At 37.1% G+C, this 27,971-nt stretch overlaps 1 pseudogene across 1 annotated transcript; it reads left to right on the forward strand.

Annotated features, from left to right (window-relative positions):
- Nucleotides 1–27,962, forward strand: LOC149829209 (small ribosomal subunit protein eS28 pseudogene; annotated as a pseudogene). The gene is made up of 2 exons (XR_016434413.1): nt 1–71; nt 27,549–27,962. The product of XR_016434413.1 is annotated as a small ribosomal subunit protein eS28 pseudogene (transcript).
- The last annotated feature ends 9 nt before the right edge of the window (nt 27,963–27,971 follow it).

A 27,971-nucleotide genomic window follows, 5' to 3' on the forward strand; every position in this document is an offset into this window, starting at 1 on the left:
TCTCTGTCTGTCTGTCTCTTGCCGAAGGAGAGCGGCTCCATTGCTTGTGCGGTTTCTTCCGTTAGAGAGAGGTAGATACGAACAGCTGATTATTCCTTCTTTTCATTTACGTACCTTTTAGAAATCTTTGATAGTTTTGTCATTCGTTTCTTTTTTCCATCATATTTTTCTGTGTTTTTGTCACAATTGGAAAATTTCTACCTAGATCACTTGAAAATTCATTATGGGTATCTATGAATTTGCACAAATCATGTGCTTAAAAGTAAGAAATCTCGTTTTCGAGGAGGTAGGATCGAAATTTAGGCGCTAAGCACCCGTTTTAGGTTTTGTGGGTGTGGACATATTGGCGCCAATGCTGGTTGCTCGTGTGAAGAATTAGGGTTAGGGTTTGTGCGTGTTGATTGTTTCTGTAGAATTCGCATATGCTAAACGCCTATTTGGATTTGGTAGCGATTCGGGATCTCATCTTCCTTGGGAACTCTTTCTTCTCTTAGGAGATGCTCACCGTATATGCAACTATGCCTGTAGTCAATGTCAAACATCAAAAATTCCGTTCTGGTTTTTGAGTCTTGAGTATCGGATTGTTCTTTTTTCATTGGGTACTTGGCCTGAATTGCTGGAGAACAGGATGATTCCTTGAACCCAACGACTGAAACTGTAGTTGAAAACTGATCTGTTGCCTTGAAGAGTGCAGCTGGATTCATCTTCTTACTTGCTACCTGCAATAGATACAATTCTCAATAGTGAACATGTTTGGATTGGCTGTTTAGTGCACTATGTCTCTTGTTTATTGCTAGGTGCTTTTATTTTTATTTTTGATTTTTATGCCCTTCATTTTACAGTTCCCATTGTGTATAGTTAGTAGTCGTGAGAAACAAGTTATTTAGTTGTTATATAAAGGTACACAAGATGCATAGTTTATTGATGAGCTTCAAATATTTGTTTGTGAGGCTGCTGCGAGTTTTAGCAAGGAAGATGTATAATTTTTAGTTCGTTAGCTTCAGTTGCACGAATTTGTACCATGTATATTTTGCTGTTCTTGAAATTTCTGCTAAGAGAAAAGTGAAATGGTGGCTATTCTATCTTAGCTCTAGAGTCTAGACTGATTGATCTGGTTTGTTCTTTTTTACTTTTTTTTTAACCTTTCTTTCTTTTTCTAGTGGAATCAATGTTGTGAAAAGCATTGAGGCATAGCATAGCGCTCCACTAAAAACTGAAGTGAGGCGTAAAGCGTAAGCCTCATTTTTTTTAAAAACTTAAAAAACCTTTAAAGATATCTAAAAATACAAATAAATGAAAGAAATGCTTTATTGATGAAACAACAACTAATGAGAAATAAAAAATCTCAAATAAATACCGAAAAATATGAGATTAGCATATAAAAGTAACATTAATGCAACAACTTGATCTATATGAGTATGTAAGAAATAAAATATGAGCATTCAATAATCAACAAAATTAGCTGTGCATGCTCTCACTGAAAAATAAAAATTCAGATTATATTGCAGAATATATGTAATTACCTATATATAAATGTATACTTAATTACATATATATTCAATTACTCATATCATATCAGTATACAACAACAACAACAACTACGCCTTCATCCCAAAACAATTGGGGTCAGCGATATGAACCAAAAAAGAAATTCATTTTGGGTCTTCCACATGAATCCTTTTCCTCCAATCATTTCTATCCAACGCCATGTCTTCGGTGAGGTTCAAAGCATTCATATCCTTTCCTATCATCTCCATCCAAGTCTTCCTAGGCCTACCCCGACCTCTTTTAACTAATATATTTTCCCATTTCTCCAACCTTCTAACTGGAGCATCATTAGGCCTTCGTCGAATATGTCCAAACCACCGTAAACGATTCTCTCGCATCTTATTTTCAATGGGTGCAACACCTACCTTCTTACGTATCTCTTTGTTTCGAATCTTATCTTTTATTGTATTTCCACACATCCATCTAAGCATCCGCATCTCAGCTACACTCATTTTTTGAATATGATGTCTCTTGGCAGCCCAACATTCCGTACCATATAGTAAAGCGGGTCTAATAGTCGTCCTATAAAACTTTCCCTTCAACCGCAATGGCATTCTACGATCGCACAGCACTCCAGTAGCACTTTTCCATTTCATCCACCCAACCTTTATCCTATGATTTACATCTCCATCAATTTCTCCATACTTTTGAATGATGGATCCCAAATATTTGAAATAATCATTCACCGGTATATCTTGCTCACCAAGCTTCACTACACTCCCATCACTACTTCGTTGCTTACTAAACCGACATTCCATATATTCAGTCTTACTCTTACTCAACTTAAAACCTCTAGCTTCCAATGTCTGTCTCCATAATTCTAACTTAGCATTAACCCCAGCTCTAGACTCATCAATCAAAACAATATCATCAGCAAACAACATACACCACGGTACATTTTCTTGAATTGATCTCGTAAGCTCATCCATCACTATCGCAAATAGGAAAGGGCTTAAAGCAGATCCTTGATGTAACCCAACCGTTATCGGAAAATTGGTTGTCACCCCTCCACAAGTGCGGACATTGGTTACTACTCCTTCATACATATCTTTAATTATACTAATGTACTTGAGAGAAACACCTTTATTCATCATTGTCCACCAGAGAACGTCCCTAGGTACTCTATCGTATGCCTTCTCTAAATCAATAAAAACCATATGCAAATCTTTGTTCCTCTCTCTATATCTTTCAATAAGTTGTCTAAGAAGATGTATAGCTTCCATAGTTGATCTTCCAGGCATAAAACCAAATTGATTCTCCGATATCATGACAACCTTCCTCAACCTAGACTCAATCACCCTCTCCCAAAGTTTCATAGTATGACTCATGAGTTTTATACCACGATAGTTTGTGCAATCTTGTATATCACCCTTATTCTTATATAAAGGCACCAAAGTACTCTTCCTCCACTCATTAGGCATCTTATTTGTTCGCCAAATCAAGTTAAAAAGATTTGTCAACCATTCTAAACCTTTCTCTCCCAAGCATTTCCAAGCCTCGATAGGTATACCATCTGGGCCAACTGCCCTTCTTGATTTCATTTTCTTCAAAGCCTCTGCAATTTCTTTCTTTTGAATCTTGCGCATGAAGTCACGATTTATCTCATGAAAAGGAATGGAGAAGTCTCCAAGATCTTGAGCATGACTATCATTAAATAGCTTATCAAAATAATCTTTCCATCTCTCCTTAATCTCCTCATCTTTGACTAAAACCCTTTGCGTTTCATCTTTGATACATCTAACCATACCCAAATCCTTCGATTTCCTATCTCTCATCTTTGCAAGCCTATAAATATCCTTCTCGCCTTCTTTGGTATCCAACTTGTTATAAACCTCCTTATATACCTTAGCCCTCGCGTTTCGAACAACTTTTTTAGCTTCCTTCTCTGCTATCATATACTTCTCCAAATTCTCATTATCACGACTCTTACTTAGATTTCTATAACACTCTCTTTTAACCTTAATAGCTAATTTGACATCCTCGTTCCACCATGATGTATCCTTACCTAGTGGTGCACCGCCTTTAGACTCACCCAATACCTCCTTAGCTACTTTTCTCATACCACCCGCTATCTTATTCCACATTGATTCTGAATCCTCCTCGAGACACCAATCAACTTCCTTAACTACCTGCTCTACAAACATTCCTTGTTTAGCTCCTTTCAGTGCCCACCACTTAATTCTAGGATCTATCCCATGTCTATCCCTTTTGCGGCATTGTCTAATTATAAGATCTAAAATTAAGACTCTATATTGTGTAACTACACTTTCTCCTGGTATAACCTTACAATCGATGCAACAACCCCTATCTCTTTTTCTAAGTAGGAAAAAATCTATCTGACTCGTATTAACCCCACTTTTAAATGTTACTAGGTGAGACTCCCTCTTCCTAAACCAAGTGTTTGCTAAGATCATATCATAGGACAAACAAAAATCTAAAATCCTTTCTCCACTTTCATTTCTTTCTCCTATACCATAGCCTCCATGGATATTCTCAAATCCATCCCTACTAATGCCTACATGTCCATTAAGGTCACCGCCGATGAAAAGCTTTTCTCCATAAGATGTCTCTTGTACTACTCCATCTAAATCTTCCCAAAATTGATGCTTAATGGAATCATCTAAACCTACTTGAGGTGCATAAACACTAATAATATTAATAATATCCGTACCTAATACTAATTTAATAAGTAAAATTCTATCACCCTTCCTACGGACCTCAACTACATTATCTATAAACTGACGACTCATAACAATCCCTACTCCATTCCTATTCCTATTTATTCCTGTATACCAATTCTTATATCCCCAAGGTTCTATCACTTTAGCTTTCTCACCTACCCATTTGGTCTCTTGAAGACATAAAATATCAATCTTTCTCCTACACATAACATCTACTAACTCTACCAACTTACCAGTTAAAGACCCTATGTTCCAAGTGGCTAACCTAATTTTATGGTCTTGGACTAACTTCTTTACCCCCACCCGTCCAACAAAGTGAGGGAACCCTTGCCTATTTGACACCACACCCGGGCGTCGGTGTGACGCGTCGCTTCTGGGCGACGACCTAGCAACCCTTGCACATTTATCACTGCCTCCGGGCCTAGAGAGTACAACGCGTCGCTCAGTAGGGAACGCCCCAACGAAATTCTCATATTGGTTCATTTTCATAGGATATGACAAAGTTTTTATGCTGGCTGTCACAGGCCTACCGCAACCCTCCTCCTTATCCGGGCTTGGGACCGGCAGTGTATAACTACACAGGCGGAGTTTCATATCATATCAGTATAATCAACAAAATATGAATTCAACCTTTCACAAAAAAAATCACAGAAGCACAATAACTATGCATGTATCAACAAAATCAACATGCTTTCAGGATTTCATAGAAAAAATTAATCAACAAAATTAACGTTGCATGCTTTCACAGAAAAATAAAAATTCAACTAATAAAAATTCAAAAAAATAAAACATATAAATACCAATCAAAAGAAGAAGGGAGGAAGACTAAGGGATAAAAAGAAGAACATACAAGAAGAGGGGAAGAAAAAAAGGGAAGAAGAGGAAGAAACAATGGGGGAAGAAGAGGCAGAGGAAGAAGAAGATAAAAATGAAGAGGGGGAGAAAGAAGAAAGGAGAGGGAGAAGAGGGGGGCGAGAAGAAGGGGGAAGAGAGAGAGAGAGAGAGAGAGAGAGAGAGAGAGAGAGAGAGAGAGAGAGAGAGAGAGTACTTGCCGTGAACTTCTTCTTGTGGTTCGTCTACTTCTTTTTCTTCTTAGAGACGAGACACAAGAAAGAGGGAGAGTCGAGTTGTGAGAGAGATGTAGAGAGAGGCTCAAAGGGAGAGTCGAGAGGCGAGATGTAGAGAAAGAGGGAGAGATAAAATGCATATAAAGAGAGGGAGAGTCTGAGAGGCAAGATGCCTGACCCTAATTAGGGTCGGGCTCATCCTCAAATAATGGTCAAATTGGGGTGAAGCCCCCATTTGACTTGATTTAATGAGGCATGTGCCTTTATGCAATTTAATGACACCTCAAAGCACAAGGGACCTCGCCTTGGGGCGAGGCGTGTTGTTAACAACACAGGGTGGAATACTTTGGAGCATTAAGTTACTTTAGATTTGAGTACCACCTGATATGGTTGTTAAGCTTGAATGAATGTTGCATTGCTATTGGACTTGTTATGATCTCCTGCATCAAATTTCCTAACTTGGAAATATTTTTTGTCATTCTTTTTGTAAGGAAGTTGATCATTTTTTTGTATTGTTGGTCGCACCTTATGTTATGTCCCTGCTTCCTGCTTTTGGCTGGGAATCCATAAAATATCTGCATAATTAATGTGTGGTTCACCTTATCCAAATGTCCATTTTCTTCTGTTTTGCTAGTTGTCTAGTTTTAAGCCCTTCTTGTGCTTTGTAATGTATATGTATTCCTTTTAATCTATATTATATGGGGTATACTATAAACTAAGTCACACGGACTTGGCTAAAAGGTCGACGCACCTGCGTCGCCCGTACCCGACACGGGTGCGGCTTCAGACACATTCAACCAAGTGTCAGACTCAGTCAACTCGCTAGGATTGAGTCTGTTCACATTTTGGACTCGGACAACTTTGACCGAGTCTATTTTTGTCCATTTTTAGGGCAAAAGACGTGTAAAAACTAAAAAAAATTGATCTCTCTCTCTCTCTATATATATATATAGCCGTGTCCCCTAATGGGTACAACTTTGACTGAGTCTTATTATTGTTATATATATATATATATATATATATTTTGAAAAATATATATACATATATATAGCTGTGTCCCCGTGTCCAACATTTTTGAAATTGCTCCGCACCCGTACCTGCACCCATGTGACATAGACTATAAATTAGTTTGTGCTTGCAGCATACAACACACTTCTTATCACCATGAATATTACTATATCTGCTTGTTTTAGTTAGTTGTGATGCTTTAATATTACTCTGTGGCTATATTATTGGAAAGGGGAACAGATCACCTTGCTGCCATACCAGATTCTTCTTCCAATATATGTTTATTAAAGAGAAAAGACTAATAACTAGATAGGAATTCCCCTCTCAAAATGCACTTGTATATGACTGATTCAGTATTTTCTGTAATTTCAAAAATTTAAGACCATTTGTATTGAAAAAAATTCAAACATGATATTGGTGGTGCAAGCCTCATTGTAACACTAGTTACAAAGAAAGACACAATAAAAAAAGTGGCTAGGACAAATGCTCTTCTTTAGCTGCTAGTGTTACTCATTATGACCAACAAATTCTCAGTTGTGCTCTAGGCCTTTGGTTGCACTATAGTGGCAGTGGGAGTATGTTCTGTTCTGTTGGTGGAATTAGTTCTAGGGGGCTGTTTTAGCTCTTCTCTAGCCTTGCAATTTTTTGGTTATCTTAATGAACTAATCCTTGGATATGAAGTAAATCTGCCCCAAATATGGAAAACCTACTTTCAGTAAACAGGTTTTCCCATTTCCTACCGTTTTGTCAGGATTCCCTCAGGAATTTGTTTTTAATCTTGTACCAGCTTCTGAATCTGTGACTAATGGTCCATGACTGAAGTGTCTTCTCAAAATTTCTGTTTTCTTAATAGACTTTTAAGGTGATTTGCAGTTGTTTGGGCTGGAATTGGGACAAGAATCACATGTTCTTATAGGTCATTTCTTTTTGTATGTCATTTTTTTCTTTTAATTGATAATAAGGCAGAATATTAATCATACAATGGCCAATACAGGCTTCACAAATTTAAAAGCTTCTATTGATTTTTTATGACCTGATGCTTGATGGCTACAAGTTGTAAAAGTGAAAAAAATTGTAAGGAAAAGCTCTTTTTCAAGACATCCCATGCTGAGAAAGTTTCAGCCATGGTGTCCTTCACAAAGATGTGCTGATCTACTCAGTTAAGTTCTTGTTGGCTAGGTGCCTTTGCTTTAACTTTAATTTTTTTAAAGTATTAAGAGAGACCACACACACACAAATCACTTGGACAAGGAAGCAATCACATGATTTATGTGGTTCGGCTATGCTCTAACCTACGTCCACGATAAGGAAGGTCTCTCTCTCACGCTACCTATTGTGAGAGAGATTTTCATTATATAACTTTCCAAAATACAAGAGGATACACATAAGTTGTCAAATATAAAAAAACCCAATTACAACAGGTTTCCAATATTTAATTAACTTCTCCTCCAAGATGTATCTTCTATCTTTCCAATTTGATAATCTTTCTTGATCTTCAAGTCTTCTGTTATTGGAAACCTTGAGCGCTTGTTGAATTATTGGCTTCTTCTAGAGATCACGTCACAGTAGGAAACTTGAGATGAATCCAAACTCGTCTTTGGACCCACGGTGTGTGTTCTAGCATCCTCAACACGCCCCCTCAAGCTAATCTCCAACCTTGTCTCTCAACTTGCAATATTTGGGACTGGACAAAGGTTTTGTAAAAATACCTGCCAACTGATCTTCTGTTCCAACATGCTTTACCTGTATCCGCCTTCTCTCTCACAAAATAAAAATCAATTTATATGTGTTTCATCCTGGCATGAAATTATGATTGGCTGCTAAGTATGTAGCTCCCAAATTATTGCACCATCAAATAGGAGATGATCATGAGCAACTCCTGGTTCTTTTAATAAGGATTTCAACCACACAAGTTCTGGCACTGCTCATGCAAGAGCTTTATACTCAACTTCAGTACTGGAACGAGACATTGTATGATGTTTCTTAGAGCACCATGAAATAACATTGGATCTCAGAAAAGTAATATAACCATTTGTAGACCTCCCATCATCAGGGCAATTGGCCATGTCTTCATCAGAGTATGCAGAAAGTATGAATGAGCTGGATTTGGATATTTTTAAACCCCAGTTGATGGTGCCTTTGAATATATCAAAGCATTTGTGCCTTTTCAAACAAGTCATAACTATACTTCCTTTGAGATAAAATAACACAATCGGGTTCTTGAATCACTTCAATTCCTAAGAAGAAATGCAACCATATCCTAAGTCTTTTATAGAAAATTCTTTTCCAAAATCAAGAATTATTTTTCTAACTTCTGTTTATGAATTTCCAGTGATGATGATATCATCAACATAAATAAGAATATAAAGTTATAAAGAGTGCTTTGGCTATCATGCTTCACAAATAAAGATGTGTCAACTTTTGATTCAATGAAACCAAGCTTAATCAAATAGGAAGTAAGCCTCTCAAACCAAGCTTTGGTAGCTTGTTTCAAGCTATAAAGGGCTCAATCCAACCTACACACAAAATTGGTAAACCTTTTGTCTTCAAAGCTAGGAGGTTGAACCATATAGACCTCTTTAAAAAAACCACGTAGAAAGGCATTATTTACATCAAGTTGGTGAATGACCTGAAAGAAGATGAGTTCTTGGATTATCACCAAACAAAGCTTCAAGTAGCTCCAACCAAAATACCGAAAAAGATCATTCACAAGAACCACAAAGGTTAATACACAATATCGGAAAAAGGGTATACAAAAACTAGAGAAAAAATATCTTTATTTGAATGGGAAAACACCCCTTGAATTCATACATTATAAGAGGGGGAAGATCCCTTATTTATAACACATTGAGAGTAGAGTCGTTGGGAGCCCAACGACTCTTTAACTTTTTGACTAGTGAACTTTTGACTTAGTCAAAAAGGCTAAAAATGTGAAAAAGAAAAAAGAAAAAATCTTATTCTAGTTCTATTCTTAGTAGACTAAAAAGAAAGGAACATTTCCTAGTTAGACTAGGATATCACATATTATTTAACACTCCCCCTCAAACTTACGGTTGAATAACCGAAAGTTTGTCCAAGAGAAAGTGAAAGCGAGGAGCAATAGGAGGTTTAGTAAAGGAATCTGCCAATTGATATTTTAAGGAGACATAGGGAAGATCAATGGTGTCGTGTAGAAATTCTTCTTGTACGTAGTGACAATCCATCTTGATATGCTTGGTTCGTTCGTGGAATATTCGGTTGCTGGCAATGTAAATAGAACTTTTGTTGTCACAACATAGTCCTGATACCTCTGTACACTCAACCACCCATGTAATGAATCTATAGTGGTTGTAGTTATAACTCTGTACTTTGCTTCAGTTGATGAGAGAAAGATTTTTTGTTGCTTCTTGCACCTCAAAGAAATCAATGATTCACCTAAAAATATACATAAACCATTAGTTGAGTTTCGATATTGGGATCTCCTCCTCAATCTGCATCAGTATAAGCAGTTAGATTTAAGGAGGAAGAAGCAAATAAGAAAAGTCCTAAAAAAATGAAAGTTTTAATATATCTAAAAATACGTAAAACAACTCCCATATAAACAGTGATAGGAGCATGTTGAAATTGGCTTGCTGTGTGAACTGCATGCTCAATGTCAGGTCTTGTAATGGAAAGATAAGACAGTGCTCCGACAAGTTGTCTGTAAGGTGTTGAATTTTCAAGTGGTTCTCCATCGTTAATCTTCATTTTGCTATTTACAACTTCAGGAGTGTCGACCTGTCTTCCATCTAAGATACCAGACTTGTCAACAATATCTAGAGCAAATTTAGATTGAGTTAGTAAATAACCTTTAGATGAATAAACGACTTCTATGCCAAAAAAGAATTTTAAAAATCCAAAATTACTCATTTCAAAGTGTGTTTTAAGAATTTTTTTAATGATGTTAACTCCCTCCTTATTACTTTCAGTGATGATCATGTCTATATAGAGGAGAAGAAGAATAATACCTGAAAAGATGCTGTCATTTAGTATAAGGTCTAGATCTCAGGATCCAGACCCAATTCCTTTCATTTTAAACACATGCTCATTAATGTTTCATTAATGGCATGCTGTAATTTTATCATAACATGTAATGGGTATTTTCGTACCCTAGCTATTGTATCTGTGTGTATTTAATCAGAGAAGCAAAACTGAATACCCTGATTAGGGATTTTTGCTGCAGCCACGTTCTCTCTCCCCATGCTTGTAGATGAAGAAAGGAACCCATGATTTCTATCATGGTATCAGAGCAACAGGTTCAATATTGAAGATCGGTTCCTTCTATGACTGATTTGTCTCCTAAGGTACTCGTTTCCTCATTTTTCCTATCGATTTCTCTTGTATTCAAATCTGCAGTTCGGACTGAAATCTCTTCTTCGTACTCTCCTCTTTCTTTTTGCTCTTTTGAAATACATCATTAATCTGCTTATTGTCTTCTTCAAGTACCTCCTTTTGATTCCCCTTTTTTATTTAAGCCAATGTGTTTCTCTTATTTCCAAAATCCAAAACTGAAATTTGGTCACGTTGGCATATTTCCTCCTTTCATTCCCTGTTGTTCTTTTGTCATATCTACTACTTCTTTCACATTGCTGCACGTGATCTTACCCATTCATAACCAAAATAATCACGCAAGATCAATTTTTTGATCTATGCGTGATTACAAGAGTTGAAAAGGATCATGCCAAACTCATTTACATATTAACGTCAGATCATATTGTGATCTGCATGCCCAGATCTGTCTTGATTAAAATAATTTCATCTTTGAATTCATTTTCATCTCTGTTTTGCCTCTTTTCTCATTATTCTAAAAGGAAAACACGTTATTTTCAAAATAACGTACCTATTACTGATTGAATTTTATTCAGAACAGATTCTTTACTGCGCAGTCCCGTTTTTCTGCCTCGTGTTCATCAGTTAAAAAAAAACTAGTCTGGTCTTTAGACTTCTCTGATATTAAAATTTATGTTCTGAATTATACTAGAATTCAATTGTGGTTGGATCTTTGTCGTAAGGCCATTTCTTATTTCTTATTCCTTCTCTTGGTTGGATCTTATTCCTTCTTGTTTTGGCTTCAAAAGAATATGGACTCATTCCCTCATTCTCAGCGTGGTCTTTCCTCAAACTTTCTCAGCCAACTCGTGTCTGAGAAACTGAACAATTCTAATTTCCTAACTTGGAAGCGACAAATCATACCATTCATAAGAAGTTAGGACCTTTCTGGACATCTGGATGGTTCTGTTCCTGTTCCTCCAGAATTCATACCACAAGAATAAAAGAATGGTGAGGGAGATCTTTCTATTGCCTATGTTAGAAATCCTGAGTATGTATCCTGGATGAAGCGAGTTCAGGCGTTGGTTGCCTATATCACTTCTACATTGTCATAGGAAGTGCTTGTGGCAATTCCAGATGACTGCTCAACAATGCAATTATGACATCGACTGGTTCAGACATATTCTCAAGTTTCTCAGGCCAGAGTATTATTTTTAAAGAAAGAGTTTCAAATGCTAAGGAAGGACTCCATGACTATTATGGAGTATTTGAACAAAATGAAGACTATTACAGATCAATTGGCCATTGTGGGATGCTCTGTTAGTGACAAAGATATGGTGCAACCAACTTTGAGTGGGCTGGGGTCAGACTATCATATGATGGTTACTTATTGTGTTTGCCAGATTTACCTACATTTGAAGATCTTCGTGCCAAGCTTTTACAGTATGAGATGACGTTGAAAGGATTTTCTGAAGATACTCATGCTCATGTTGGAGCACACAATGTTCTTGCCACAAGAGTTGCCTATGGGCGAGGACGTGGTAGGTATGATTTTCGAGACAAAGGAGGTCAAGAAAGAATTGGACAAGGAAGTCGTGGAATACTACCTACACCCAATGTTCTTTCCAATGGGCAAAGGCAAAGGATAATACCTACCCCCTTTCTTTGCAACAAAAGGGGACACATAAAGGCAAATTGCTGGGTTAACCCGCAAAATAGAGGAAAGCAATTGGAGACAAGAAATAGAACATATACATTGAAGAATAGTGGAGAAGTCAAAGAGTTGCTATTGTCTGCCTTGGCTGAATTGAATATCAAACAGAATAATCAAGGTACTTGGTATGTTGATTCAGGTGCAGCCACTCATGTCACTGGTGATGCTGGTAAGCTCCTAAATCTTGTTCCTTATGTTGGTAGAAATAGTATAGTCACTGGAGATGGGTCTCACCACCATATTTCACACATTGGAAATTCTGTAATCCCCATGTCCAACTATTCTCTTGCTTTTTCAAATGTCAGTCATGCTCCTAATATCAAGAAAAATATTGTTTCTGTCTCTAAACTTGTAGATGACATTAATGCTTCAGTTAAGTTTACTCCTTTTTCTGTTTGTGTTAAGGACCTTCAAACGAGGGAAACGTTTGCTGAAGGAAAACGTCAATGAAATATGTACGTGTTCCAAGAGAATCCTTCCTCTCGTGTTCAACCTGTTGATTCCATCTTGAAGCTCACATCATCATCTTCAGTTTCTTCTGAGAGTGTTTTTAATCTTTCTGAATGTATTGAGTCGAATCTTTGGCATGGTCGTCAGGGTCATTGTAGTAGTCGCTTTATTGATAAGCTTGTTTAAGTAATCTTATTCCCAAGTCAAGTCTAGACTTAAGTGTCGATAATAAAAAGTGTTCTAGTTGTCTTCAGTGTAAGAGTCATGTTCTTCATTTTCATTCCATTAATAAAAGAGCTTCAAGACCATTTGAAATTATATATTCTGATGTTTGGGGCCCGACTCCAGTTCCTTCCATGTCTGGCACTAGATATTATCTCATATTTGTTGACAGCTATTCTCGATATACATGGATCTTCTTTATGAAAAGTAAATCTGAAACCTTCAAGTTATTTCAGAATTTTCATTCTTTTGTTCAAAACCAATTCTCTCAGAATATTATTTGTTTCCAATGTGATGGAGGGGGTGAATTCTCTTCAAATGGCTTTATAAATTTCCTCAAGACAAATGGAATAAGTAGACAGGTGTCTTGCCCTCATACACCTCAACAAAATGGGATTGCTGAACGGAAGCATCGCCATATTGTCGAGAGTGCAATGAGCATGATGCATGATAATAACCTTCCAGTTACCTTCTGGGCAGAGGCTTTTCACACAACGGTCTATGTCATAAATCGATTGCCTATGAATATCTTAGAGAACAAATCACCCTATTTCTCTTTGCATGGTGTGCATCCAAATTATCACGATTTGCGTGTATTCGGGTGTGTATGTTATGTTCATGTTGACAGTTCAATGCGGCACAAGTTTCAGGATAAGGCCTTAAAGTGCAGATTTGTGGGGTATGCTGATGATTGCAAAGGCTACAAATGCTATGATCTCGTGAGCAAGCGCATCAAAATATCCAGAAATGTTGTCTTTGACGAATCAAATTTTGGTCATAATGCTAGCACCCCTCCTGAAATTGAAGTTTATCACCCTTGGTTGAACTCAGATCTCTTTTCTAGTATTGATAATGTATGCTCTTCTAAATGTAATCAAAGAGACGAGAGAAACGTATCTATTGCTGCGCAAAGAACTCAAGAAAGTGTAACGTTTGAATCACTATTGGCCCCCGAAAGGTATAAAGGCATTGTTTACTCTCGACGTGAGAAGGAGATACCTCCCAACTTTAATCAGGAGCATAATTCTCCTTATGTTTCCACTCAATCACCTGTTTGTTAAAATGTAAAATTGTATATATATGTATATATAATAATATTATATTATTATATATATATATATAAATACATTTTTTCATTTCTTTCTTTTCTGTATTTTTTTTTCTTTATTTTTATTTTTTGTCTTTATGTCATCTAGTTCAGTTTGAACTAGAATGACTGTTGCTAGTCAAGTCCTGTCCAGACTTGACTAGCAATAGAGCTGTTGGACTGACACAGTTGGACTGACACATTCCAACAGCTCTAAATAGAGCTGTTGGACTGTGCCCAACAACTCTATTGAGTCCTCTTTCAGCTGTGTATATAAAGGGGTGCAGCCCCTCTTGTATTTTACTCCAATGCTTCTTAAGCAATTGGTTTTTCATATCAATAAAGAATACATTTTTATTTTTATTTTGTTTCCAGTTATACCCTTTTTAAGGGTTATGCCTTAGTGTCATTCTTGACACTTGCCCTTGTTAATCTAAGCTCGTGTTTCGAAGATCCCCATTTCATTTCATGGTATCAGAGCCGCGGAAGTACTAAATCTTGAGGAAAAGCTGCCTCGGTTTCTGTGTCCGTTTGCAAAAGTGTTCGCCACTTGAAGAGAAGTGTTTTATCACTTCATTGGAGAAGATTTCACATCTTGTTGTATTGTTTTTTTTTCTTTCTTTTTCATTTTCCTTATTGTTTCTCTTCTATCCCTATTCTTTCTCTCCTTGTAATCGATGGATGACAATGATAAACTCACCATCATGCCTATGAAACTAAGCGATACGAACTATGTAACATGGGCTTCAATCATGAAGCACCATATATGGGGAAAAGGCTTATGGGGGATTGTGGATGGTTCCGATTCGGAACCTAAGCTATCTCTTACTAAAAAGGAGGGAGATAAAGAGGTCCCTCTATCAGAAGAAGAGAAAATCAAGGCTATTGCCTCATACGAGAAGAAATGGAAAGAATGGAGAATATCTCATGCGAAGATAATGTCATGGCTTATCAATAGCGTTGACATTAAAAAATGCTCAAGTCTTGCCAAATTTGATCATGCCGATAAGGCATGAGAATACCTTAAGAATATGTATTCCCTTAAAGATATTGCACACGTGTGCAACCTCCAAGAAAAAGTTCGAATGATGACACAAGGAGACAAAACTATTCGTGAATATTACAATGGGTTGTCCGAACTTTGGGAAGAACTTTCCCTTTTAGAACCAAAGTGGCATTGTGCCGAAGACATCGAGCTTCGTCAGAAACAACTCGATGCTGAACATTTTTACCAGTTTATCACTGTATTAAGGCCGGAATTTGAAACCACTAAATCGACCCTACTTCACTGGGGAAAAATTCCTTCTATTGTTGAAACTATTGAAGAGTTAACAATGGAAGAAAATCGTCTCCGGAAAGGTTCTTTAAAAATTGAAGATGATTCTGTTTTAGCCGTGTCTAGACCAGGGAATCATGTTCGATCATATAGGCCTCCTCACTTTAACCGACAAAATAGTGACTATGATAAGAAGAAAGTTATTTGTCATCACTGTCATGAACCGGGACACTACAGGCCACAATGTCCCAAACTTAAGGAGCTGAGAGAAAAAAGAGCTGCAATTGCTGGATCAGAGCCTGATCAGGATGCACCAGTTTCCCTGGCCCAACTAATGGAGATTCTTCAGCCTCTCATCAAAGGTGCCTCTTCCTCATCTGAAGCTTCAACCGGCGCAGCAACCTCATCTTTTTCTGATCTAGGTAAAATTTCTTGGCTTTTTGACTCTGGTGCATCTTTTCATATGACCCCAAATAATCAAAGTCTATCCAAATGTGTTAAAAATAAAACAAGTGTGTCAAACGTCTTTACTGTTGATGGGACTTCTCTTGAAATAGAAGGAATAGGAAATTTTGAAAAAAATTATAAAACAATTTTTTTTTTATTCCAGAAATTAGACATGTTCCCAAATTAAATTTAAATCTTTTATCTGTATCTCAAATTTTTGATTATTGGTGTAATATTTCTTTTTCTTCTCATGGTTGTTGGGTACAGGATCGTCAGTCAGGCAAGCTGATTGGGGAAGGCCATAGAGAAGGAGGACTCTATTACATGGATTTTTTGGAAATGCCGAAGAAAGCTTTTTGTTATAATATTCAAAAAATAGAGTTGGAACTATGGCATAAGAAACTTGGTCACCCACATATAGCCAAAATCCAACATTTTCCAAATCTAGGGAAATTTTGTAACTCTGAATCATTTGATTGTAAAGATTGTATTCTCGGCAAAATGAAAAGATTACCATTTCAGAACAGAACATTTTTCTCTTCAAGACCACTTGAATTAATACACTCGGATGTTTGGGGTCCTGCACCAGTAATTTCTGAAGGAGGATTTGTTTACTATGTTATTTTTGTCGATGATTTCTCCCGACATACGTGGATGTACCTTCTTAAACATAAGTCTGAAGTATTTTCATACTTTCAAACTTTTCATAATATGGTTAAAAACAAGTTTCAAAATGATATTACTATTTTTCGCACAGATTCAGGGGGAGAGTTTTTATCCACAGATTTTCAAAATTATCTTAAATTGCATGGCATCACACATCAAAGATCTTGTCCTTATACACCTCAACAAAATGGACTGGAAGAACGAAAACATCGCCATATTATAGAAACCACTAGGACTTTATTAATAGCAAATCAAGTCCCGAAAGACTTTTGGGCAGAAGCTGCCTTAACTGCCACCTATCTCATTAATAGGATGTCATCTTCTTCGTTACAAAATATCACTCCCATTGAAAAACTTATGAACATTTCTCCAGACTACTCTAGACTAAGAATATTTGGGTGCAAATGTTTCATATTTACTGACAAAAATGATAAACTTTCCCCTCGTGCGATTCCCTGTGCCTTTTTAGGATATGCTGAAAACCAGAAAGGTTATAGATGTTTTGACTTCAAAAATAATAAACTATATGTGTCTAGAAATGTTTCCTTTCTTGAAAAGGAGAGCTTCTTTGATTTTAGAAAATTAAAAGACGTCACTGAGTACTCCTTTTTGCTAGATCTAACATCAACATCTGATGAATATGACCTTGACTGTAACTTTGATGATGATCAAAGAATTATTGATCTTAATGTTGAAAATGAAGAAGTTCATAGAGATACTAGTATTCAATATTCCAGGCGACAAGAGTCTAATCCTTCATGTGCACTTGAGAAATATTCTAACATTTCAACTAGACAATCATCTCGAATCTCGAGGCCTCCAGGAAAGTTTGTATCATACGAGTCTTTCTCACCCACATATAGGGCAGTTATTGCATTAATTCACTTATATGAAGAACCATCCACATATTTTCAAGCAAAAAATGATATCAAATGGATAGAAGCCATGAAAGCTGAATTAGATGCACTTGAAAAGGCTTCTACATGGAATATTCAAGATCTTCCTCCAGGGAAGAAAACTATAGGATGTCGATGGGTTTATAAAATTAAAACCAAAAGTGATGGTACTCTTGAAAGATATAAAGCCCGTTTAGTAGCCAAAGGTTATGCCCAAGAATATGGGATTGATTATGAAGAAACCTTTGCTCCGGTGGCTCGTATGACTACTGTCCGAACCTTAATTGCCTTAGCTTCTATCAAAAAATGGTCTATTTTTCAAATGGATGTCAAAAATGCTTTTTTAAATGGAAAGCTAGTTGAAGAAGTATATATGGAACCCCCTCCTGGTCTAAGTATTCCTAAGGGTAAAGTCCTTCGCTTAGAAAAAGCTCTTTATGGACTTAAACAAGCACCAAAAGCTTGGTATGATAGGTTTAGTCCTGTTATGATTGATATTGGTTTTCAATTCTGTTTAACTGACACTGCTTTGTTTATTAAGAATTCTGATGCAGGGATCATTGTGCTTCTTCTCTATGTGGATGATATGATCATCACCGGAAGCGATAAACAGGGAGTTGAAACAATCAAAACACTTCTTAAATCTCATTTTGAAATGACTGATTTGGGCTTGTTGAGATATTTTTTAGGCATTGAAGTTGCTTATTCTCCTAGAGGATATTTATTATCTCAGACTAAATTTGCTTTTGATATTGTTTTCAGGTCTGGTATTACTGATGATAAGAAAGTTGACACTCCAGAAGTTGTTAATGTTAAAATGAAGATTGATGATGGAGAACTTCTTGCAGACCCTACTCCTTACAGACAGCTTGTCGGGGCACTTTTCTATCTATCCATTACCAGACCAGATATAGCACATGTTGTTCATACTACAAGTCAATTTCAACATGCTCCTACTTCTGTTCATATGGGAGCAGCCATGCGTATTATCAGATACATCAAGTCCTCTCTTTCACGAGGACATTTCTTATCTTCCTCCTCTTCTCTTGATTTAATTGCATATACTGATGCTGATTGGGGAGGTGATCCCAATAACAGACACTCAACCACTGGCTTTTGTGTCTTTTTAGGGGAATCATTAATCTCGTGGAGGTGTAAAAAGCAGCAGAATGTATCTTTCTCATCCACCGAAGCTGAATACAGAGCCATGACAACCACGACCATGGAAGTAGTTTGGCTCCGACGACTGCTTGCTGACATGGGAGTTGAAGCAACAAAGGCTTCACAAATGTGTTGTGACAACAAAAGTGCGATCTACATTGCCAGTAACAGAACATTCCACGAACGCACCAAACACATCGAAATGGATTGTCACTACGTCAGAGAGGAATATCTACACGGGATAATTGATCTGCCATATGTCACTTCAGAATATCAGTTAGTAGACTTCTTTACAAAGCCTCTCGCTGCTCCCCGATTTCACTTTCTCTTAGACAAACTTTCGCTCATTGTACCGTAAGTTTGAGGGGGAGTGTTAAAATGTAAAACTGTACATATATGTATATATAATAATATTATATTATTATATATATATATAAATACATTTTTTCATTTCTTTCTTTTCTGTAATTTTTTTTCCTTTATTTTTATTTTTTGTCTTTATGTCATCTAGTTCAGTTTGAACTAGAATGACTGTTGTTAGTCAAGTCCTGTCCAAACTTGACTAGCAATAGAGCTGTTGGACTGACACATTCCAACAACTCTAAATAGAGTTGTTGGACTGTGCCCAACAACTCTATTGAGTCCTCTTTCAGCTGTGTATATAAAGGGGTGCAACCCCTCTTGTATTTTACTCCAATGCTTCTTAAGCAATTGGTTTTTCATATCAATAAAGAATACATTTTTATTTTTATTTTGTTTCCAGTTATACCCTTTTTAAGGGTTATGCTTTAGTGTCATTCTTGACACTTGCCCTTGTTAATCTAAGCTCGTGTTTCGAAGATCCCCATTTCATTTCACTGCTCACAGAAGGTCTACCCGACCTCAGCATCCTATTGATAGGTGGGTCAGTTATGAGAACTTCACGATGGATTTTCAACTTTTCTTAACCTCTTTGGGCTAGGAAGATCAACCAACAACATTATCAAGCAATAAATTCTAAGAGATGGATTGAAGCTATGAACGACGAAATGGAGGCTCTTCATGAGTGCGGCACTTGGGATATTGTTTCCAGACCACATAATCAGAATGTGGTTGGGTCAAAATGGGTCTATAAGATAAAGTATAAGCCATATAGTACTATCGAGCGATATAAGGCAAGGCTGGTTGCCAAAGGATTCTCACAGGAGCAAGGACAAGACTATGATGAGACCTTTAGTCCAGTCGTGAAAAAACACAACCAAAAGTTCTCATATAATCACAACTGGCAATTCTCTTAAACAACAACTCATAAGGAAATTTATTTTGCAAATTTGGAGTTGGCAACCGATTAATAAGATGAAATGTCCGGAATACATCAAACCAGAAATTTAGCTTCATAAAGTCTAACATAAGTGTAACGCCTCGAAATTTAATCCATATTTTAAGGATTTTTTTATAACAGCGAAAACAATTAATAATTTCAAGGTTAAGTATTCTGGAACGATACAAGGAAGTAAGGCAAACCACACCATTTATTTTCATTTCAAAAAATTTATGAAATTAAACATCAGAGTTTCCACATTATGAGTCTCAAAACAAAGATTCCAATATGAAAGAAAGTAGGACAACCATGGAACAAGTAGATCAAGTCTTGGTCAGTGCCTCATCTCGCGTCACTCATAGCTCTACTCTTCACCTGAAATTTGTAAATTAAAGGAATTAGACTACAACTGTCTAAGTAAGAAATCTATAGCTTTCAAAGCAGGTATATCATGAATGTAGTATATGATGTGGGTGTCAAGTGTGATTTTCAGCATATATAGAAACACATAAAGCAGATCATACAACAACAATAAGAAAACATATATCTGAGCAGGTAAGCATACTATGCAACGACTGTAATTAACCAATTAAAGCATAATATGCAACAATTATAACTAAGCAGGTAAAGCATCAAGCAAATAAGGCATATTCTGCAACAACAATAACAGTAACATGCATAACACTCATATAACCATCACAATATGAATTCAATTATCTCATACCTACACATTTCAGGATTTCATTTCTTCACAAACTCAGAATATAAAGCATGTTGAAAGAATATGAAAAAATCTCTCTAGTATTTTCACTCACTGTGATACCTAACTGTTCTAAATAGTGTTTATTTTATCTTATCCCGCGGGTACACACGGGTCAAGGCAACTATCCCAGAAGAGAACGTTCGGGGGTATATTATTCAAGGTTCTTTTATTAACCCGAATATTTTAACTGAGACTGCAACTCCTAAGGGAGCGGTCAGTGATCGAGAGAGCCTCCCACAAGCCAAACCAAAACATGATGCATTCTTAACTTCTGCAGAAGAATAAAGAACTACCATCTATGACACACTGGTAGTCCGGGTCCCCCAACTCTGAGGACTGGGGACCAACGAGTCACTTTAGCTCGAAACAGTTAAACACATGTCCCCGGAGTTTTGTACCACCTACCCTCTCCAAGGTAAGCTCAAGAACTAAGTGGGTTAATCTTTTCATTTAATTAACTTCCCAAGGTATAGGGGCATTTCCCCAAACCTTCTACTACCATAGTAGTAGATTCCCAACCTTAGTCATGTTACTAAGGTATAACATATCCCGTTCTCTTTTTTTTTTTTATTGCACAAACCCACTTAGAGTGCTCCGGTGCCTTTAAACCAGTCAAGCACAAAAGCCTCGGTGCCTTTAAACCAGTCGGGCACACAACATTTACGATTAAGTTTTCATTATTTTTGGGTAATCCATTCATATTGCCACTTTGGCAAAGCACATATCCATATGTCACTAAGTGCACCATCAAATATTTGAAACCAACATACAACCTCCCACAAACACAGATAACATGCTACATACAGGCAATTCAAATCATATATTACAGTCTAATCAATGATAACAATAGCAGTAGCTGAGCAGTATAAGATCCATTGCAGCCTAATCAAGGATCTCATATTCATGCGTATATATATAATTTTTTTTTATAAACAGACCCATTCGTTTAACAGAAACTCATGGTATGTTTTAATAACTTAAACATACTCCATTTATGCTAACAGGGGCTACGTAAGCTACGTAAGCATGCTGTATACTGTTTAAATAAGACAAACACAAAAGAAGCCTGTTAAGTTTTACTAATTTAAAACAAACTCCAATTGTTTAAATAAGACAAACACAAAAGAAGCCTGTTAAGTTTTACTAATTTAAAACAGACTCCAATTATGATAACACGAGTTACTTACAAAATGCTATGTAATGTTAAATAAAACAGACTCCAGTGATCAACCAACAGGTATTTAACAGAAGCATATTAAGTTTTATTAATTTAAACATATTCCAATTTGGATAATCAGAGTTGCATAAAGAATAATATGAAATGTTAAATAAAAACAGACTCCAGAGATCGGCCCGCAGGTATTTGACATAAGCTTGTTAAGTTTATTAATTTAAACAAACTCAATTTAAAATAACAAAAATAAAAGAAGTGCTATGAACTATTAAATGAAACAGACTCAAAGATCGGCTAACATGCATTTTACATACATACTTCATATGCATAAAAGAAAACAAACAATATCGGCTAGTGTATTTTGCCTAGCCAACCCCAAATTCTAATTTTTCGATCCCAATAACTGAAACCTCCCAATCAAGGAGTGTTCCTTCATCAAGACAAAAAAAACAGAGCCTAGTTTATGCAACACAGTCGAGAATCACCAGATTGCCTGATACTACAGCTGGAGACCACTAGATTTCGTGGTTCAGAGTTGAAAATCCCCAAATTTGGGGTTAACCAATCACCCAGAATCGGAAACCCTCAAATTCGTGGGGACACCCGATACTCAGAATCGGAAGTAAACCCTCAGATCTGGGGTTACCCGATACATCCCACAGAAACCCCCAAATCGTATAGGTTTGGGTTTTCTACATGGGGTTAATCAGTAAAATCCCACAACACGAATCACCACTTCCGGAAACCTCCACTCACTTGTCTGAGTTTTTCATCGGTCAAGCCTCCCCTCATCGTCTTGGAGACACACCAGAATCGGCCCTCCCCCTCGTTGACCGACCCAACCACGGCTAGATTCAAGCTATACCTAGAAGTAAGAGTATAGACCTACCTTTTCCGCCGACTGGAAGAGATGGCTGACGACTCTGGTTGCTGGCGATGATGGCAGCAGGACGACGGTCACCTTGCCGGCGTGCGAAAGGCGACACAGAGGGAGGTGAAGACCAAGAGGGAGAGATACAGAGAGATGGGAGGTAGAGGGAGATGCTGAGGGCGGAAGAGGGGCAAGACTCCCTTTTTAAGAGGAGCGACCCCCTCCCCCTCATTCCAAAAAGGAAGGAGCGCGAGACTTACCCCTGGCGGCTTCGGGCCGCACCCCATTGCCAAAATCGTGCCACGATTTTCCCCATTTATCATTACCTGTGGTACAACCCGAGTCCGGGTCCGAAACCCACGACCCGCAACTCGGGATCCAACCGTGTGTTGGATCCGGGTTTTGTTTGAAGATGCGGATCCACTGGTTGGATCCAAATGTGGATCTTTATTGACTTGGAGCCTGGGATCCACATTTCGGATCCAGGATCCATGTGTAAATAGAATTGTGTATCGATATATATTGTAATACGTGTTATAATATATATATATATTATAACACATATTACAATATATATCGATACACAATTCTATTTACACATGGATCATGGATCCAAAATGTGGATCCCAGGCTCTAAGTCAATAATTTCGCATAAACAGTCAAATAGAATGAAGGAAAAAGGTGGGTTTTACAATAAGCATGCTTAGACCAGATTCAACAACATGACAATGTTTTCTCTCCACTATATCATTTTGTTGGGGAGTATGTGGACAAGAAACCCATTGTTTTATGCCATGTCTATCAAAAAAGTCAGAAAAACTAGTACTAATGAATTCACCCCCTCTATCACTATGAAGTATATTGATCTCATGCTCAAGTTGCTTTTCAACAATATTCTTGAAACTTTCAAAACACTTTTGAGCATCAGATTTCTTAAATAAGGGAAATATCCATGAGAATCAAGAAAAATCGTCCACATGGAACAAATAATACTTGTATCCTTCTCTTGAGGGACATGAGGCCAGTCCCCATAAATCAATGTGTATAAGCTCATATTCTGAAATTTCTAAAGGCAATCTATGCATTTTTCCAATCAAACAACTTGAACATAAATCTGAACTATCATTTTCAAAAGATAAATAATTGTTTTTCCTTAATAACTTAAGAACTTTGTGTCCCAGTGATCGAGACGATGATGCCAAACACTACTCGTCTCCACCTTATTCTTTTCCACAAAATTGTCTGCTGCTCCACCCGCTGTATCTTGATGTTTTGGCCATTGATAAAGACCACCTCTATTCGGTCTTCTTATTAGCACCTTCCCGATGTGCAAATCCTTAACCACAAAACCATGAGAATAGAACCCATACATTTATCGATTATCTTGGGCAAACTTGGCAACTGACATCAAATTCTTCTTGATATTTGGCACATGCAGAGCATTATTCAAAACAAATTTACTATTGTTAAAGAGATGTTATCCATACTAGTTATCTAGATGCTAGCATTGTTTCCAACAACAATAGTGTCCACTTCAAAATACTCCTTTTCTATCATACCTTCATCACTAGTAGTCACATGATGTGCAGCTCCCGTGTGAGGGTACCACACATTTTCTTGGAATTAGTTCAAAGACATGGCAACAACAAAAGCTTTAGGTATGTCATAACATTGGTGAACAATATGATTTTTCGGCCACAAAAATGACATAAGACAAGATTATCTTGAGACCCACTACCAGAAGACTGACCAAAATTATTTTTCTGATTTGAGAAATTATTTTGTAAACCATGTCTTTTATTTCTATTTCTTTCTCGACCTCTAAAGGGGCTACACCCCTGCCTCTTTGAGAAAAGAAGGCAATATCCCTTGACTCAAGTTGTTGGGATGACTTATGAAGTAACATGTCAATTCTCTTTTCTTGGTTCAACACCATATCAAAAAGTTTGGCAAAAGTAGGCAACTTCTTGGTAGTAGTGGTCACGGTAGTAATAAAACTCATACTCGAGAGACAAACCATTTAAAGTGTGCAAAACAATATCATTATTAGACACCGTTTCATTGATAGCACACAATGATACGTCTATAAACAATACCTGGTTCAAATATTCAACCCTAGACTTGTCTTCTTTCTTGATTTGCAGGAGATCCTTTTTCAACTGGAGATTATGCAAATTTAAGGCTGCACCATAGGCCTTCTCCAACGCCAACCATGCCTCACGAGCTGAAGTGTGACGAACAATCTAATCTAGCCCAGGACAGATTTTGTCACTGTGGCCTTGATCCAATTAAGCGCCAATTGATCGACACATTTATTTGATGTGATCATGACTGATCATCACTGACTTTATTTGTGATTTCCACAAGAGGTAGTTGGTACAATCCAACGAAGAACTTGATCAAGCCATAACTCAAACTCTCAACCAAAGATCAGATACGAACGGAAAAACACGATTTTGGTGATGACTCAGACGCCCTTAGTTGTCAAAAGCGCTAGTCGAAGCCTAGGCGGGACTAGTCAGCCTAGGCAGGACTAAAAAACTAAAATATCAAGAAAAATAAAAATATTATAATAAATAGTTAAATTTAGTAACAAACATATGACTAACTATGAATGAAGTGTATCATGTCGCAAAATTTATGAAATTGCATAATATTGAACATACACCAAAAATGGGGCACACCATCTGATTATTCTCTCTCTCTCTCTCTCTCTATATATATATATATATATATATATATATATATATATATAGAGAGAGAGAGAGAGAGAGAGAGAGAGAGAGAGAGAGAGAGAGAGAGAGAGAGAGAGAGAGAGAGAGAGGATTATCCTGCCCCTGTTAGGACCCTTCAAAAACCATAGTTTTTAGATGTTTTATACTTGATCAGAACTGTTAGATGTATTTATGATTGTTATTGAATGAAGAACATGTAATTGATTGAACATCTTTATGCTTGGATGTGTATTTTAAAGAGGTAAAAAAAATCATCGGTTGATATTGTACTAAAATTTCATGATAAAATGTTTACATTTTTTACATCAAATCAATTTGAAACAAAGTTTGTTTCTCAATAAATAACTAAGTCACAGGAATTCGGCTAGCAGGGTGCCGCACCTGCGTCAACGTGACTCGACGCGGGTGCGTTGATCGCACCCATGGTCATTTCGATCCATTTTTTGGATTAAAAAAAAAAAATTGCCCTATGAAATGGGCTGCAAAATTTAAAAAAAAATTCTTGGGGGGGGGGTGCTGCTGCTGCCCCCCTATAACCCCCCGCTAGGGGCAGCCCCCCTGGACCGCTGACCGCACAGCGGGACCCGCGCCGGGGGAACCCCCCGGACCCCCCTTCTCTCTCTCTCTATATATATTACATTTTTTGCCCCTACCGCACCCAAGGTTTTTGAAAGTGCCGCATCCCCGCCCATGTCACATAGATAAATAAGTATTGATAAACACATCTAATGGTTCAAATTGAGCACAAAACACCTAAAACTTTGATATTTGGAGGGTCTCAACGGTGATGTAAGGGAAAAGGGGATAGGATAAACCATGTTCTCATATATATATATATATATATATATATATATATATATATATATATATATAGAGAGAGAGAGAGAGAGAGAGAGAGAGAGAGAGAGAGAGAGAGAGAACCAAAAAAACTGATTTTATATATGTGTGTGTTACACGTGTGTGTGTGTGTCAAAAACACATGCATACATGTAAATAAAAAAAGATAAAAGGGAGATATGGAAGGAAAAAAAGAAGTGTGGAGGGGTGAAAGGAGGAAGAATAAGAAAAAAGAAAAAGAAAAAAAGAAGGAAAAAAAGAAGAAAAAAAGAAAAGAAAAGAAAAAGAGAAAGCCGAAATTGTGAAAGAAGAAAAAGAGAAGAAGAAAAGAAAAACAAATATGAAGGTAAAAAAAAGCAAAAGAAGAAGAAAATGAGAGCACAAAAAAAATAAAGTTTGTGAGGCGGGAGGAAGAAGAAAAATAAAGAAAGAATGAAAAAGAGACAAAAAATAAAAGACAACCATGTCTCTGCGGCCCAGGCACCGCCTAGGTAAAAAACAGAGCCCTACCGCCTAGACTCATAAGCCTAGCCGGTGGACCCACACCTAGCCTACCTAGGCGCAGCTTTTGACAACTAAGCTGATACCATGTAAATTATTCAGAGATCACACACATATCACATGCATTGGGAAGCTATCACATGATTGACGTGGTTCGGCTATGCTCTAACCTACGTCCACGATAAGTCAGGTCTCTCTCTCTCAAGATACCTATTGTGAGAGAGCGATCTCCAATTACAAGTTTCCTATAGTAAATTAACTTCTCCAAGATGTATCTTCTATCTTTCCAATTTGATAATATTTCACGATCTTCAAGTCTTCTGTTATTGGAAACCTTAAGCTCTTGCTGAATTCTTGGCTTCTTCTAGAGATCACGTCACAATAGGAAACTTTAGATGAATCCGGACTCGGCTTTGGATCCACGGTGTGTGTGTGCTAGCATCCTCAACAATTTTTACATTTGCATACTAAAATGTATGGCTGTGCTTATTCGGGTCGCAAGTCAAGATTTCAGAGGCCAATCTAGTTCATGACTGGTTTCTCTATGTAAATGAAAATTGTCCGAACTTTGTCTTCATTGTTGAAAAGAAATTTTTCTTTTTGACACTGCAAGGACCAATAATCTCTGCTTTCTAAGTTGAGCATATTGCCACAAGATTGATGTCTTATGACTGAATTATAGTAGCAGAGATTTCAGAAAATTTTCTTTTTGACACTGCAAGGACCAATAATCTCTGCTTTCTAAGTTGAGCATATTGCCACAAGATTGATGTCTTATGACTGAATTATAGTAGCAATTTTTTAGTCTCTTTTCTATTGCGTAAGTTTCTAATCTAAGTTAATATCATTACTTCCAGGCAAAATGGACTCCCAAGTCAAACTGGCTGTTGTTGTTAAAGTGATGGGACGAACTGGTTCCCGAGGGCAAGTGACTCAGGTCAGAGTCAAGTTTTTGGATGACCAGAATCGTCTCATTATGAGGAATGTTAAAGGGCCAGTTAGAGAAGGAGACATTCTCACCCTTCTCGAGTCTGAAAGAGAAGCAAGGAGGTTGCGCTGATGCTGGTGAATTGCTTGATTTATATCTGCACTGCAGTATAGATATGAATGTCAATTTTAAAGAGATATGTCTCTGTCCAAATTCTGGCAGAGTGCCATTTGAACTATTACTTTCGCACTTTATTGTGTTAATGGCTTCAGTACACTACATTGGGGGCCTTTTTCCAATTCTCAATTTGTCGTTTTATTCAATTTACTAGTACTTTTTGGCTTGTGCTGCA

The sequence above is a fragment of the Nuphar pumila genome, chromosome 9 (genome assembly GCF_984573655.1).
Source record: "Nuphar pumila chromosome 9, dmNupPumi1.hap1.1, whole genome shotgun sequence".
Taxonomy (NCBI): domain Eukaryota; kingdom Viridiplantae; phylum Streptophyta; class Magnoliopsida; order Nymphaeales; family Nymphaeaceae; genus Nuphar; species Nuphar pumila.